The following is a 13931-nucleotide window of genomic DNA, read 5'->3' as shown; positions in this document are numbered from 1 at the left end:
AATTCTTCCCACATCATAAAACGATTACCCTCAGAAAAGCGATCATGAACTTTGCCCAAAAGGAAGATGAAACATTCTTTCAATGTTGGGAAAGGTTCAAAGATTTGGTCAGTTCATGCCCACAACACGGATTTGAAACGTGGCGCATTACAAATTTTTTCTATGATGGATTGACATCTTCCATGCGCCAAATGGTCGAGACAATGTGTAATGGAGAGTTCATTAATAAAGATATCGACGAGGTATGGGACTACCTCGATAGTTTGGCTGAAAAAACACAATCTTGGGACTATTACCCAAAGTCGAACACCACGTCTAGGCCGACTCAATTAAAGGAGAAAGGTGGATTATATCTCTTGAAAGAAGAGGATGATCTCAAGTGTAAAGTGACTACGCTCATAAGGAAAGTTGAGGCCATGGAAGGAAAGAAGGATAAGGTCAATGAAATTGTTTGCGGCATCTGTGATTGCAACATTCACACAACTGAAAACTGTCCTACAATACCTACCTTTCGAGGAGTGTTGAATGAACAAGCCAATGCCGTAAATAACTATCAAAGACCTTTTACTGGACCTAACTCCAACACATACAATCCTGGCTGGAAAAATCATCCAAACTTTAGTTGGAGGAATGGACAAACGGCGACTCCTCCAGGTTTCCTTAATCAAAATCCAAATCAAGTGAAACCTCAAGAGGAACCGGTTCAAAATCCCATACAAGAGCTGGCTCAAGCAATGCGAGGAATTACAGATTTTATGCAAAAGATAGATTCTCGTATGACGGTTATAGAAAAGGAGATGCTTCCTGCACAACCTCTCCCCAATCCTAAACCGCAGTACGAGAGTAATGATCCTAGCTCTTCAAATCAGATGGGGCATGCTAAATCCATCACCACTCTTAGGAGTGGTAAGATCATCGATAAAACTCTTCCGGTTAGGCCCGAAAAGCCTCAAGAACCAGAAGAGGACAACAATGATGGATCCAGTGATGCCCCACAAAAAGTAGAACCGGAACTTCTAGAGAAGCCAGTTGCTCCATTCCCCCAACGGTTGGTTTCACCAAAACCTCTCTTTAACTCTCAGGATATCCTAGAGGTGTTGAAACAGGTGAAAGTCAACATTCCTCTACTTGATGTCGTTAAACAGATACCTTCATATGCCAAATTCCTGAAAGACTTATGCACGACCAAAAGACGGAAAATTATTCAAAAGAAAATCTTCTTGACTGAGAAAGTGAGTGCCATCCTGAAGCAAGACGTGCCGCAGAAATTCAAGGATCCCGGTAGCCCAACCATATCATGTGTAATCGGGAACCATCGAATTGATCACGCACTTCTTGACTTAGGAGCGAGCGTCAATCTGATTCCCTACTCGGTATACAAACAGTTAGGTTTGGGTGAATTAAAACCCACCCTAACCACACTACAACTTGCTGATCGCTCTGTTCGTGTACCAAGAGGGATAATTGAGGATGTGTTAGTCCAGGTCGATAGATTTTACTACCCTGTAGATTTTATCATCCTGGACACCGAACCCATCAATAACATGAGCACTTAGATTCCCGTCATTCTTGGTCGCCCATTCCTTGCCACGTCAAATGCAATTATCAATTGCAGGAATGGTATCATGACTATGTCTTTTGGAAATTTGACATTGGAGTCAAACATTTTTTTCAATAACGGCAGCAACGCAGAGGATGATGACGATTTCCACGACATTAACATGATTGACTCTTTCGTGGAAGATACGACACCTCTGACATTATCCTCCGACTATCTAGAGACATGCCTGGCCCACTCCCATGATTTTGATGATGACATGATTAGGGAGACGTGTGCCTTGCTTGATACCGCACCGGTACTTGAAGTTAACCGATGGAGGCCACAATTTGAAGAATTACCACAAACTGATGTAGTGCCTCTACCGTCTAACCTCAAGCCGCCGAAGCTTGACCTAAAACCTTTGCCCTCTGATTTGAAATATGCCTATTTAGGTCAAGATGAGACATACCCGGTGGTGATCTCTGCCCACCTGGAGAAAGAACAGGAGAGTATGCTTATATCTACTCTCATTGAGCATAAAGGAGCCCTGGGATGAACGATAGCGGACCTCAAGGGAATCGATCCCTCGATTTGTACTCACCGCATATATCTTGAGGATAATGCAAAAACCGCTCGGCAACCACAACGTAGACTAAATCCAAACATGAAGGAAGTGGTTAAGGCCGAGGTTCTTAAGCTATTAGACGTGGGTATTATATACCCTATATCTGATAGTCAATGGGTGAGTCCAACTCAAGTGGTCCCTAAGAAGTCCGGAATCACCATCGTAGCCAATGCTAATAATGAACTCGTGCCAACTAGAGTCACTACTGGTTGGAGAATGTGCATTGACTACAGGAAGTTGAATACCGTCACGAGGAAAGACCACTTTCCTTTACCATTCATTGATCAGATCCTGGAAAGGTTAGCTGGTCATTCCTATTATAGTTTCCTTGACGGGTATTCGGGCTACAACCAGATAGAGATAGCCCCTGAAGACCAGGAAAAGACCACATTTACATGTCCCTACGGCACCTTTGCCTATCGAAGGATGCCATTCGGACTATGTAATGCCCCTGCCACCTTTCAGCGATGTATGCTTAGTATCTTTTCTGATATGGTAGGGCAATATCTAGAGGTCTTTATGGACGACTTCTCTGTTTATGGTCCATCTTTCAGCAAGTGCTTGGAAAGTCTTAAATGTGTGCTGAAAAGATGTGAAGAAAAGAACTTGGTACTTAATTGGGAGAAGTGTCATTTCATGGTTCAAAAGGGAATTGTCCTTGGGCATATCATCTCGTCCAAAGGAATCGAGGTAGATAAGGCAAAAATCGATCTTATCTCTAACCTACCTCCACCCAAGAACATCAGAGACGTGCGATCCTTCTTAGGACACGCAGGATTTTACCGGCGATTCATAAAGGACTTTAGTCTTCTCTCTCGTCCTTTATGTAATCTTCTTCAAAAGGATGCTCCGTACGAGTGGACTGAGCAATGCCAGGAAGCTTTCACCAAGCTTAAGGGCACGTTAACCACTGCACCTATCATGCAGCCACCCGACTGGAGCCTTCCTTTTGAGCTTATGTGCGACGCTTCTGATTATGCTCTTGGAGCGGTCCTAGGCCAGAGAAAAGATAAGCGGCCCTACGTCATTCATTACACAAGTAGAACTTTAAATTCTGCCCAGGTGAACTACTCGACTACGGAAAAGGAACTCTTAGCTGTAGTGTTCGCCTTGGACAAATTTAGGTCCTACTTGATCGGATCCAAGATCATTATCTATACAGATCATGCGGCACTGAAGTATCTTCTTTCTAAGAATGATTCTAAGCCCCGCTTGATACGATGGATCCTTCTACTCCAAGAATTTGATTTGGAAATTAAAGATAAAAAGGGAGTAGAGAACGTAGTGGCCGATCACCTTTCTCGCCTTAATACCTCTGATTCCCTTGAGGCAACCCATATCAATGATATGTTCCCTGATGAATAACTGTTCAGAGTCTCCCATTCACCTTGGTTCGCTGATATTGCTAATTATCTTGCTACGGGTGCTATACCGGCACAGTGGACTCGCAAGATAAGAAGAAATTTTTCACCGAGGTGCGCAACTTTTTCTGGGATGATCCTTATTTATTTAAATATTGCCCAGACCAAATTCTAAGGAGATGTGTACCAGACGATGAGCATCAGAGCGTCATCTCCTTCTGTCACTCAGAGGCCTGTGGTGGTCACTTTTCTGCTAAAAAGACCACGGCCAAGATTCTGCAGTGTGGCTTTTACTGGCCCACTATGTTCAGGGACACTCATGAGTTTTGCAAAGCTTGCGACGTTGTCAGAAATTGGGAGCATTGTCCCGTCGAAATATGATGCCTTTAAATCCCGTCCTTATCATTGAAGCATTTGATTGCTGGGGCATCGATTTCATGGGACCATTCCCCCAATCGTTTGGAAATCTGTATATTTTGCTCGCAGTGGATTATGTCACTAAATGGGTCAAAGCGATTCCGTGTCGAAAGAATGATCATCGCACGATCATTAAATTCCTAAAAGAAAACATCCTTTCTCGATTCGGAACGCCTCGAGCCATCATTAGTGATGGGGGCTCACACTTTTGCAATAAACCATTTGAGAGCTTAATGAAGAAATACGGTATCTCTCATAAGGTGAGCACCCCATACCATCCACAGACAAGTGGGCAAGCCGAGATTTCTAATAGGGAAATTAAACACATCTTGGAGAAGACGGTCAACCCTGATCGTAAGGATTGGTCAATCCGATTGACCGATCTCTTATGGGCATACCGTACTGCATTCAAAACTCCTATTGGAATGTCTCCCTTTAGACTTGTCTATGGGAAAGCTTGTCACTTGCCTGTGGAGCTGGAACATAAAGCGTACTGGGCGATCAAAAATCTAAATTTCAATCTGGACAACGCTGGCTCGCTACGCAAACTTCAATTGAATGAACTTGAAGAAATCCGGAATGATGCGTACGATAATTCGAGAATTTACAAGGACAAGATGAAAGCATTTCATGACCAACACATTTCGCGAAAATCATTCACGCCTGGTCAGAAGGTCCTTTTGTACAATTCTCGATTACATCTCTTTCCGGGTAAGCTTCGATCTCGTTGGACCGGTCCTTATATTGTTGTCACTGTTTTTCCGCATGGGGCCGTTGAGATAAGAGATCCCGACAATGGCAAGGAGTTTAAAGTCAATGGACATCGATTGAAACCATTTGTCGAGAAATTTGATTCAGAGGACATGTCCATGCCTCTGACTGATCCTGTTTACCAGGATTAATCTCCTAGTCTGATGGAGGTATAGGTAAGTTTCCTGTTTTCTTAGGACTAGGGTAGTTGCTTTATTTGTCTGGCTGAAGACGGTAAACTTAGCGCTCCTGAGAGGCAACCCAGCTCTTCATTTTATGTCATTTTTTCATTAGTCAGTTCAATGTTTGTGGGTAACATTACTGCAAACCCTCACGAGACTACAACTCGTCCACTAGGGGCAACCTAAGGGTTTAAAGGCTTGTTGCATATGCTAAATGCAATCGAGAGCACCTGCGAAAGTGGTATAGGTAGGATTTTGTCTTTACTTTTGTTGGTTTCTCTCTTGTACTGACCCTCTTTTACGTAAATAGCTATGGAAAGCCTCTTGATTCTTTCACGTATTATCTTCCTATCACTTCTCATTTACTTATTTTGTCCCATGTGCATTGCATGTTTATTTCTTTTACATTGAGGACAATGTAGATTTTTGGTTGGGGGTGGGAGATTAGGTTTCCTAATCAGTGTTTCTTGGTCTTGAGCAAAAGTTGTGAAAATTTTTAATTTTTCAGGCTTTCTGATGAAGTCGAAGTGATTTTGACAGGCCATCTAGGGCACTTAGAATTTCAAGATGCGTGATGTTGGTACCTCATGACTCTTGGATTCAGTTATCTATTAAATTTCACAGCTAAGTTTGAATTGTTAATCCACTATTAGAATTTGTAAACATTGATTGAGTCATGAATTCGCAGGACACATCTCGCTTGCATATTAAGGTTTCAGTTCGATATTAGAGGATTAACTTGGTAATCACTAAACATGAAAGGAACCAACATGAGAAATCGAATGGATTGGGCGAACAGTCTTTACCATAGGTTTGCTCCCTATAGGTGTAGATTTAATTCCCTATAAATGATATGTGAAAATTTTGGGTGTACAATCTTCATCATAGGTTTGCTCCCTGTAGGTGAGGATTTGATTCCCCTTCTTGGTGTCACTTTTAATGGAAAAATCAAAAGCTGAAGGAATGAAAAGATGATTTGTGAGGCAAGTTTTGGTTATCAGGAATCTTCTTATTGGCTACTAGTGATATCCTGAAATAGAGAAGTGAATTTTAATGATGATAAGCTGAGATTACACTGTATGCTCATAGATCTCAATGATTAGAATTTTTCTAATTAATGGAATAATACTTTGAACTTGATTATGAAGTTTACCGTGCACTTGAGTCTAAGAGAAAATAATATCCAACATTCATGAATCTGGGAATTCTCATATCTGGATTATTCTACAAAAATCACTCGAGTTTATAAAAATTGTTCTGTAATTCTCAACTTATTTTTCGCATATTTTGCTCGGGACTAGCAAAATGCTGGTTGGGGGTTATGTTGAGGGTCAAATATTGCATATCAGACCCAGTTATTGTATGGATTTACAATCATTGATACCGTTTAATAGCCTGATTTAATCGTGTTTGTGATGCAGAGTGTATTTACAAGCATGAACTGAAAAAGGGTGCTTAAACCATAGATTTGACGCTCTGATGACACCCAAGGCAAGGGACGGACTCTAGAAGACCAAGAGCGACGGAATTACACTCCTGGGGTCCGCGAAAATTGAGAAACTGAAGCTCAAGCGGCCTGAAAGTCAGCCAAAATGCAAGATCATTGGGTTTCCGCCATCTGCTTGGTTCAAAACTTCATACATGGCCTGAAGACCATAAATTAACCGTACACGTCAAAAATCAGCCATTGGATCTTTGTGGAAATGTCTCAACAGACAGATCAGCCCACAAATTATCAATCTGGGGCCCGCCTGCTATCTCGAAATACTTCAAGTTTGGTGTCAACCGTTTAAATTATGTGGCAACCAGGTTGGTCGGAGCTGATCTCTCATATACATCAGCGTGGGACCCACATGTGCATTGCACATGTACAGCATAGGTGCACTAGCCGTGCACGGCATAAAAAGCAAAAATCAAATACGTCTCTGACCGAGACTCTTTCCAATGCCGCGATTTCTTCTTCCAGCGTCCGCACACGGACGTGCGGACGAATCTTTGTGGGCCCCACCACGCATCAACGGTCAGATCCGGACCGTTTATAAGATGCACATGCCCCCTATCACTCAAGCCTAGGTGGATGAATGTCAAAAGACACCGGAGATCGGTTTTCCAGCCGTTAAACGCAGGACGGACGGTAGTGTGAAGAACTCTGTGGGGCACATCGGCTCCGATCCAAAACGGACCACGTCCGACCGGTTTTTCGAGGGGAATCGAACGGACGGACTGGATTTCGAAACCGAAATCCATCGTGGACCCCACCAACTTCGACAGCGAGCCCAGCGTGCAGGCCCTGTTTCCGCGTCCGGTAGAGGCTGAGATTTGCGGGGGGTAGTGGGCAGCGATCATTGACATTTTGTGTGATCCAGACCGTCCAATGTGTCCACAGGGAAGCAAATACTCTAGCCAAGATCTCAGAAACGACGGATAGCTTGACATCGCGCCGTAAATACGATCCAAACGCAAGATGTTGTGCGTTTTCACTGTGCATGCGGATGCGGCTGCGTAAACGGCTGTCCTTCTCTCCCTCCGCAACAAATTAAACTTCAGCATGGAGTCTTCGGTATTGCACGGACCAGGATATAAAGGGGGAGGCTGGACGCTTGAAAAAAAAAAAAGGGCAGCAGGGGAGGACTGGTGCTGGATTTTCAGTTGCTGCCAGAACGTGGATAGAGCACGGGAACAGGAGGCTTTTGCTAGACGTGGCTGGAGAGAGAGAGCAGAGGTAGGGAGAGGACTTGGGGCTGGACGTCAGGGAGGCTGAAAACAGGAAGAGTTTGGCAGGGACGTGAAGCGGGTTTTCTTTCTTCTTTCCTTCTTGTTCTTTTCTGTTCCCTTTTATTTTACTATTTGCTTTGGGTTTAAGCTAATCATGTGTGGCTAAACCTCTTAGCTAGGGCTAAGAGGTGAAGCCTGTAGCGAGATGGGAGAGTCTATTCTATGCAAGTAGATTAAATTTCTGAACTTAATTTGATTTAGTTGATTATTATAAGGAATATTTTTATTAGTCTTTAATGGTCTGTTGTGACAGAAATTACAATGGGTTTGCAATGGCTTTGAATATTTCTTTCCTCTTTTTATATTTATGAAGTCAGGAAGCCCTGTTGTTCATCATTGTCCCATGGGCATGGTAGGATGACAGTACCTTCTTGATCTTCATACATTATTGATTGGTTGGAAATTAGTAATTCTATTGTTTACTTTGTCTCCTGGGCATGGTTTGGTGATGGAATCCATTCTAATTCATATACCTTTCATCTCTTGAAAACCAAATCAAGTAAGTTCAGTTTGAATTCCATAATCCTTGATGCAGGCATAAGATCTCCCTGATCTCTACAAGTGGATCCTCTGAATCCCTAGTTTCCTTCCTCTGAATTCCTTAAAGTTTTAGATAATTATTCCACAATTATTTCTTAAATTCTATTTGGTTTAGATCACATCTTAGTCTAGTTCTAGTTCTACTTGATTTCAGATAACGTACAGGTATCAGTCCCTGTGGATTCGACCTCGGTCTTACCGAGTTTATTACTACATCACAACCCTATACTTGGGGAGTGAACATGTGGGCAATCGCGAGTAGCCATGGCAGAGTTCAATCACTACATCTAATCACATATAAAACTTCTTCAATAAATTGTTGATGGCATTTATATTGATTTTGTAATGTTTCTGTTATAGGATGGGAAATACTGCCTAGCAGATGACACCTTACCAAATGGATTCGAAGTTAGAAAAGGGGACATGGTGGCATACCCACCTTATGCCATGGGCAGGATGAAGTTCATATGGGGTGAGGATGCAGAGGTTTTCTGCCCAGAAGTTAAAATTGGAGTCTTGGTGTCTTTGTTTATCTGAACCATATCATTTGCATAGATTGGATTTATTTGTGTACTGTAGCAACCAAACAATTGTCATTTGTATAAGCTATGCATCCACCATCCATTTAAGAATACTTGTGTGTTTGCCAAGTAAGAACAGAAACAGTTGTAGAAACTATCATTGTTAACAACCATCCTTAGTAGCCTCACTTCCATTCCTTTTTTGTCCCTTTGCTCCCTTTTGTTTTGTGGTCATGCAGGGTAGGGTGACAAGAGGATCACCTCTGTTGTTGATCTCAAGTTTTCTTTGTTTGATGAGGTTAATGAAATGGCAAAATAATAATAATAATAAAAAATAAAATTCCAAAGTTCCTTCAAGTTTGATGGGGTTAATAACCAGGATTGTAACTTCATCACCTAAGGCACATGAAAATGCAAGTGCTGAGATGAAGTTACAATGCTTCTCTCTCACTATTCTGGATAGCTTAGGTGGAATGGTATGTATCTTCTCTCTCACTATCTAGGATTTTGCTTTTTTCTATTAAGGAAAGAAATCGATGGGCATTTTTTTTTTTTTATTATCGGTTATGTTCCTGAATGCATTGTTTATGTATTGTGGACAAAATCAGACTGGTACAATGGTCAAGTTTACTGAATGCATATAGCAAATGTTCATTTCTTTCATAGGCATGAGCCTCATACCTAGGCCACAACTCTAGATGGTATGGTCCATTAGTTGAATGAATGGAGTGGATAGGAAATGAAATCCTACTCTTGCGAGTAGTCATCATGAATGGGAATGTCATGCAGGGTGAGATAGGAATGCAGCAAATGGGTTTGCTAGCACGCCTTACGAGCCAAGCACTGTGTAAGATGTCGGGCAATGCCTCAAAGGCTAGTTTTACTCTCATTTTCTTGAATCAAATAAGATAAGGTACTTTATTTATTTATTTTTGTTTCTTTTTTCCTGTTGTGACTAGTTTTCTTTCAAAAACCAGTAATTTGTTACTCTATTGGATTTAGTAAGATTGGTGTATGTTATGGGAATCCTAATAGACATGCTCATCATTTATCTGGTTATTTAGGTTGCTTTGACACATTCAGTTGCAATGACTAGCAATTGAATTGACAAATGCCAAAACAGAAACAGGTTTGTAGATGGTAATTACTAACTACTTCATGTGCACAAGGTATAAGTGCACAGGATTTAGGTATGCAAGCACAATGGTTCAATTTTTAGATCCATTGCTCCAACGACAGCCGGATATCAAATCCAATTAGAATTGGACAACAAAGAAGAAACAGGTATGGACAGAAATGTATTTCAAGCTGGCCAATACTCTTGTAATGTTTTTTTCATTAATTTTATAAAATTAGTATCATCTATATCAGGTTGGCATAGGCTTTTTTAGTTGTACAGTTTTTTGGTTTAAAACCGTTCCGAAATAAGAAAAAAATATTGTTTCTAGATATTAAAATTTGGGCTAGAAATTGAAATTTTGTGACGGTTTTCAACCGTTCCTAGTATTTTGCGACACACTATTTCAGGAACGGTTTAAAACCGTTTCAAAATTGAAATTTTTTGAAATGGTTGAAAACCGTTCCTAATTTTTTGCGATGCCCACTTTAGCCATCGTTGAAAACCATTCCTAAATGGTTTAGGAACAACTTTTTTTATTTTATTATTCTCCAACACCTCATGCTGAATATAACATTTTGCTCATCAGTGGGAGTTTTTGGAATGGCCGATCAAGTCATTGAGATCCATCCATTGTCATCTTACATTCAACTTGCATGACTGATTGACTCCTTAATGCCCTTGGTCAAAATACCATGGATACTCATGGTTTCACCATTTCATAGGGTGAACTATTGAATATTTTTGTTACCAGGGAACTAGTATCATTTTCTTGAAAACTTGTTTGTTATTTCATGAAAAGGAAAATACTAGGTGTTCTTGCTTTTTTGTACTAGCCAACGCTTGGGAGGAGGATGAAATTGTTTTGGTCGCTTGTTGAATTGAGAATCCTGAATTGGACATGGTCAGCGAACCTGTGAAAGAGAAGCTTAAAAACTTCATAAATGAGTTGTATGCAATTCTGACCATCAGTTAATTATAGTTGAAAATCTTGTTCACGGGTGTTTCTAACTTTTTTTTTCTTTGTTTTCCTTTTGAGCCTGATATGAAATGCGATTCAACATGAAAACTGGTGTTGCTTCACAAAAGTAGCTATTAGCATCTGCTGTAGTTTTTCCTCGGATTAATGAGAATTACACTGATAGGTATGTCTTTATTCCTTACCCCTTCGATGTTGGCAATGCGGAAGATCTTAGATTTTGAAACCGTTTGAAGGGGATAATGTGAGAACTTACTTCGTATTTCTGGAAGACTATTGGAAAAGAAACTTGATACCCAAGGACCAATTAACTTCAATTTCTATAGTTAGTAGTTCCACCGATCTCCTAGATGAATAAGCAGTCCTGCAATTGTATATTGCACTTTTTATCACCACCATTACTGACAATAGGAAATTCATGAAGTCATCCTTTTAATGGGGTAGTTTATTTGTTTTCACATGATGTGGCCAATACTTTGGATTCAAATGCTCCTATAATGTCCATTTCACATTTAACTACGAAAACATCTTTGAATGGGGAAGTTCATTTCGTGTTTCTAAATGTACCCAATAGTGAGTATATTTTGTAGTGACATTTTTCTTTTCTGTCGGGAGTGGTTTGTCAATTAGTGCACCATTTTGATACAGTTGTATCTTTCTTCTTTTCTTTTCTTTTCTTTTTCTTTTTCTTTCTTCTTTCTTTCTTTTTTTTTTTTCTTTCTTTTTTTTCTTTTTTTTTTTTCAGTAAGATACACCGTCAAGATTCTGGGGTATCTAGCCATTTTTAAAATGTTTCAAAAGAATCCTTCTTTTTAAATCAATGGTGTCTTTGTTATCTTTTGGGTGTTCACTAACTTCATTGAAGACCAAAGTTATTTTAATAATCTTCCTATGTATTTAGTTATCTTTTGTAAATTCAGGAAACAACGGTTTTGTCTATGGAACCATATTTCTTGACAAAATTACAAAGGTCAAAGGCATCATCAAGTTTGATTTGCATGCAGAACCAGAGGTTGGGAAATCAAAGCTTCAAGTTGGAGGAAACATTCTAGGCATCTTTGAGTTGGGAGGTGGAAGATTTAGTTCAGAAGCCATATTTGTTCCTCGTAAGCCTAGAATCACTTCGGAAGAGGATAATGGCTACTTGATATTCTTCGTACGGTGAGAACACTGGGTAACTATTACTTCTTCCTCTCACCACCATTAGATGGGACTTCACTTTGGATGATGCTAAATTCCAGATGGTATGCTTAGTCTTTGTTTTGCTTTTAGGTGAAACCATGCGAAAAAGAGGAATTATATTATGCTCGGTGAAGCAAATATTTGTTTCTGCTCAGCCAATTAACTGCATAGGTGGTGCTACCTTTTGGTGATGCAGAGCATTCATCGAGTGCTGCCAATATGGATGGTCTATGCTGTAAAACATTTTTTCCTTTGGAATTATTCCAACTTTCCACCAATCAACCATTTACTTTTTCATAATTTAGATTAAGATTGTTGACACAAGAAACTAGTACTTTAGCTACCTTATTGAGAACTACTTTGTCAAAAATTGGTGCTACATCTTCATGTTTTGATCCATTCCGCCGTAAATATTGTTTGCCATAGCATTTCCAAATTCATAGATCAAAAGCCACCCAAAGTTGCCAAACCAAAGCAAGATATCCACTATTCAAGATCTGTTGGAAAGTTGGTGGGAAATGAGTTGAGTTTGGACTTTAAAAAAATAAAAAAATAAAAAAATAAAAAAATTTAAGTTTGGATATTCTCTATGATTGAAATGTCGGCTAGCGTGAAATGAACCAACTTGCTACAGTTTCTGTAGGTCTTCCTTAACACCATTATTGCTACTATGATTTCTCTGAAATGTGGATTCATGCTTCCATATTCTGATAATTTGTAGGTCCATGCATGAAATTACCTTTCCAACTGATGATAAGCCAAAGTTCCTAGTCAGGTAATTTACTTCTTATATATATATATATATCATTACTGGTTTTTATTATTTAGTGAGCCAAGTATTCTTTCATATGCACTTAACTAAATAACATTGTGGGTCTCCTTATCGCAATATCTTCTCCTTCGATTGAATTGCAAAATTTTCAACTTTGTTATCTTTTCAGTTGACTGCTTTGCATGCTAAGATTGGTCTGAATATCCAAGAGCACATGCTTTTTCTACAGTGGATGGCTGGCCATATGAGGTATTTATTAAACCTTTACCATTTAATTTTGACACCACATGGGTGAATTAATCTTGGGAATCTTCTTGTTGTATGTCTTCCATGATAAGCCTATCGGTTTTACTAGTTCTCACAGTACGAATATCAGAAAGGATAACAGTCATGGTAAACCATGTTTCTCATGGAGGATAGCATATGCAATCTATGGCTGAATAAGATATGCGGTCACGATCAACCAGCAATTGAGAAATTTCTTTTTATAATTTCATTTTTCAGTTCTGCCACGTGTTTGTCCATGGAGACACTGGAAGTTGAACCCGATGATAATTTATTGGTCTAATGCAATTGAGATTCTCTCAAATGTTAATATCATTCAAGTAGCTTATTACAAGTCATTTTGGACTTATACACATTCTCATACTGAATTCACAATGATTGACTTTGTTTTCCAAATTTGTAGGAAATAAGGAATTCTAAAGATTGAGTTACTCACTTTTCTGTTTCTTGTACTCATTAGTTGATGCCTAGTTTGTGTAAATTGATGTATGTTCAAATTTATAGTTAATGGATTGAGGATGAATCAATAATGATTGGTTATGCTATCTATGCAACTTTTGTTGCTTCTCTCATCTACATTTGCACTTGCTTTACTCTATGGTGCTTGAATCATTCAAAAAAAAAAAAACTTGAGAACCGGAGTCTAAATTTTGGTACCTTAGATGAGAGTAAGGATACATGTTCCCTTTTCTTGAGCCATTTGTTGTGGAATAGACAATCCTAAAAGGCTACTCTAGGGACTTAGCTTTTTTTTTTTTTGGTTCAAAATCGTTCCTAAATAAGAAAAAATACCATTCCCAAAACTCGAGAAGAACATAGAATTGGGCTGGAAATTGAAATTTTGCGACGGTTTTCAAACGTCCCTAATTTTTGCAACACCCTATT

The 13931-nt window shown here is 39.6% G+C and overlaps 1 non-coding gene across 1 annotated transcript; it reads right to left on the bottom strand.

The window, feature by feature from the left end:
- Positions 1-26: 26 nt before the first annotated feature.
- LOC131241891 (small nucleolar RNA R71) lies at positions 27-133 on the bottom strand. The gene has a single exon (XR_009169456.1). It is a non-coding gene; the product is annotated as a small nucleolar RNA R71 (small nucleolar RNA).
- Between the last annotated feature and the right edge of the window lie 13798 nt (positions 134-13931).

The sequence above is a fragment of the Magnolia sinica genome, chromosome 3 (genome assembly GCF_029962835.1).
Source record: "Magnolia sinica isolate HGM2019 chromosome 3, MsV1, whole genome shotgun sequence".
NCBI lineage: Eukaryota > Viridiplantae > Streptophyta > Magnoliopsida > Magnoliales > Magnoliaceae > Magnolia > Magnolia sinica.
Note: the sequence above shows the minus strand (reverse complement) of the source record. Positions and strands in the feature narration are given on the sequence as shown.